This window comes from Physcomitrium patens, chromosome 1 (genome assembly GCF_059467195.1).
Source record: "Physcomitrium patens ecotype Gransden chromosome 1, ASM5946719v1, whole genome shotgun sequence".
NCBI classification, from domain to species: domain Eukaryota; kingdom Viridiplantae; phylum Streptophyta; class Bryopsida; order Funariales; family Funariaceae; genus Physcomitrium; species Physcomitrium patens.
Genome location: NC_143410.1, coordinates 11,039,321 through 11,042,868, shown reverse-complemented (window position 1 = coordinate 11,042,868; position 3,548 = coordinate 11,039,321).

The window sequence follows — 3,548 nt, the reverse complement described above, 5'->3', positions numbered from 1 at the left end:
CCGCGCCAATGAACAAGATATTCTAGCTTATTTCGGCACCGCCTTGAGTCTAATATCTCTTCCACCTCAAATTCTTCATTATTATCTACTTCTATAGGAGGCGGTGGCATTTGTCTTCTTCCTTGTATATCCACTGTCTTATATGGTTCAAGAAGAGACACGTGGAATACAGGATGGATCTTCATTGACTCCGGTAGATGTAACCGATATGCAACTGGGTTGATCTGTTCAGAAACAGAAAAGGGGCCAAGCCTACGATAGTCCAATTTGTCACAAGGTCGAGTGGTCTTGATATTGCGACGAAGTAGCCATACCTTATCACCCACGTTGAGTTGTGGTTGCTCTTTACGATATACATCTGCATTTATCTTTTGTCGTTCTTGAGCTTTCTTCAACTGCGCCTTCATTATTGCATGTAACTCTGACAACCGATTTGCCATATCTTCTGCTGCAGGATTATCAACTTTTGAAAAATCAAAAGTATCAAGTCGTGGATGATAGCCATAATTGGCAAAGAAAGGTGTTTGTTGCGTGGAGGAATGTACCGTATTATTATAAGCAAACTCTGCCAATGGCAGAAGGTTTGTCCAATCATCTTGTTGGTAGTTGATGGTACACCTTAAATACTGTTCCAAGACTTGGTTTACGCGCTCTGTTTGTCCATCAGTTTGAGGATGGAAAGCTGAAGATAGCTTTATGTCCACTTTTAAAATCTTGAAAAGAGTCCTCCAGAATCTCGACACAAATTGAGTTCCCCTATCCGATATGATATCTTTAGGTAATCCATGATAGCGATAGATATTATCAATGAAAAGCTTAGCTGTTTCTTCACCTGTGATAGATTTTGTACATGGCATAAAATGTGCCATCTTGGTGAAACGATCTACTATCACAAATATAGAATCATAAGATCTTGAGTTTGGAAGATCTGTGATGAAATCCATAGAAACAGAAGACCATGGTTGTTCTGGTATAGGTAATGGCTGAAGAAGTCCGTAAGGTCGATGTCGAGGAATTTTTGATCTTGAACAAATATCACATGATTGTACAAAGTCTTTGACTGACTTCCACATTTGTGGCCACCAAAAATCTCTTGATATGAGTTCCAGAGTCTTATTATATCCAAAGTGCCCTGCTGCTGGAAAGTCATGACGTGCTTGAAGAACACGCAAACGTGCTTTTCCTTCTGGAACATATAGGCGTCCTTCAAAATATAATAGATTATTCTTGAACTCGAACTTAGAAGAATCATGAGACTTGGAAGAATTATTCTCGATATCATGAACAAGAGGGTCTGAGGACATACTGGACTGGATTTGCTTGAGAAAAGTTGAATCAACAGTCAATGTTGATTTCACTGCTCGGAGATGAAATTGCTCCGGTTTCAAGAGGACCGTTCTTTGTTGCTCAAAAGCTGCATCTCCTTCTTTTGGTGCAAAATAAGAACGTCTAGACAGGGCATCGGACAAACCTTGTTGTTTTCCTGGCCGATAAGTGATAATGAAGTCGAATCTTGACAAAGACATACTCCAACGAGCTTGACGACGATTCAACACGCGTGCTGACATGAAATACTCGAGGTTCTTGTGATCTGTATACACAGTGACTGGACTAGAAGCGCCTTCTAGATAATGACGCCATTCTTGAAAGGAATCCACGATCGCAAGAAGTTCTTTATCGTGGATCTCATAATTGATCTCGGCTGCTGAGAATTTTCTTGAATGAAAAGCTATCGGATGAAGTTTGTCATCTGTTCCCATTTGTGATAAAACTGCACCCAAGGCAAAATCCGATGCGTCTGTTTCCATAAAAAATACCTTGGAAAAGTCAACACGATATAAGACTGGTGCAGAGACAAACGATGTCTTCAAGGCTTCAAATGCTGCTTCCGCTTCTTGATTCCATTGAAATTTATCTTTACTAGTCAAGCGTGTAAGTGGAGCTGCAACTCGTGAGAAGTCTTTGATGAAGATCCGATAGTAATTGGCAAATCCCAAGAAACATTGGACATCTCTTACAGTCTTTGGAATCTTCCAATCCATGATTGTTTGGACTTTCTTAGAATCCATCATGAGACCATCATTTGAAATGATGTATCCTAAAAAGTCAACTTGAGTAGTGTGAAATACACACTTTTCCATCTTGGCGTACAATCCTGCATCTCTAAGTTTTTGTAATACTTGACGAACATGTATTTCATGTTCTTCAACGTTCTTGGAATAGATCAGGATATCGTCTAGATAGCAGACGACAAAATTGTCTAAGAATTCACGAAATACATCATTCATGAGATGTTGAAAAGCAGCTGGTGCATTCGTGAGTCCAAAAGGCATGACATTGTATTCAAAGTGTCCGTACCTGGTTCGAAACGCAGTCTTCCATTCATCTCCTTCTTTGATCCGTACTAGATTATATGCTCCTCTTAGATCTATTTTTGTATAGATCTTAGCTTGATTTAACTGGTCAAGGAGTCCTGATATCAAAGGTAATGGATACCTGTTCTTGATTGTGATCTTGTTGAGTCCTCGATAGTCAACACACATTCGTAAAGATCCATCTTTTTTCTTTACGAATAAAATTGGAGCTCCTGCTGGAGATTTTGAATGACGTATGAAATTCTTCGCTAAATTCTCGTCAATATATGTCTTGAGTTCAGCCAACTCATCTTGCGATAAACTGTAAATTGGTCCAAATGGTGGCTGAGTTCCTTCCTTGAGATCGATTGAACAATCGTATGGGCGATGCTCAGGAAGAATATCTGCATTCTTTTTCTCAAAAACGTCTTGATAATCCTGATATTGACTTGGAATGCCACTTGAAGTCTTTACGCTTTCAGAAATAGGTGCAGCATAAATAGCAAAAGTTGATCCTTCTTTTGCTGCGTGTATAAACGCTTTTGCACCTATAAGTGCGGGTTTTTCTATACTAGACTCATGGTTTTTTACTTGATTAATAGAACTGTTACTAATGCTCCGAGGAAAATCAAGTTTACGAGAAATCCAATCTATTCGAGGATTATACTTTTCTAACCATGATAAGCCTAAAATTACTGGATTAGAGGGAGATCTAATTATATTAAAAATTACGCAACTACTATGACCATTTATTACTACATCTACAGGAAGTGTTTCGTGAGTTACATCTCCAGAAGACAACGGACGACCATCTATAACTTCTACGTGTACAGGTTTAGTTTTTTGTATTAATGATATTCTATGACATCTAGCAAATTCTTCATCTAAAAAACAAGCTGAGGCTCCTGAATCTATCAAGGCAGAGGCTTTGTAATTATTAGGTCCTAAACGCACATCTATTATAAAACAAGGAGATGGTTCTGAGGAGAGGATAGGACCTTCATTAGAAGTTGTACAAGATTCCAGCCGCACGGTCCCTATTGTAGCTGGACGTACTCGTTTTCCGACATACTGTCTTCTTTCACAGTCGTACTCCTCATTTTGTAGTTACGTCGCTTCTTTGGACAATGTTGAGCAGTGTGCTTAGGTTCTCCACAATATAAGCACAATCCTCCTTGTCGACGACGAGACTTT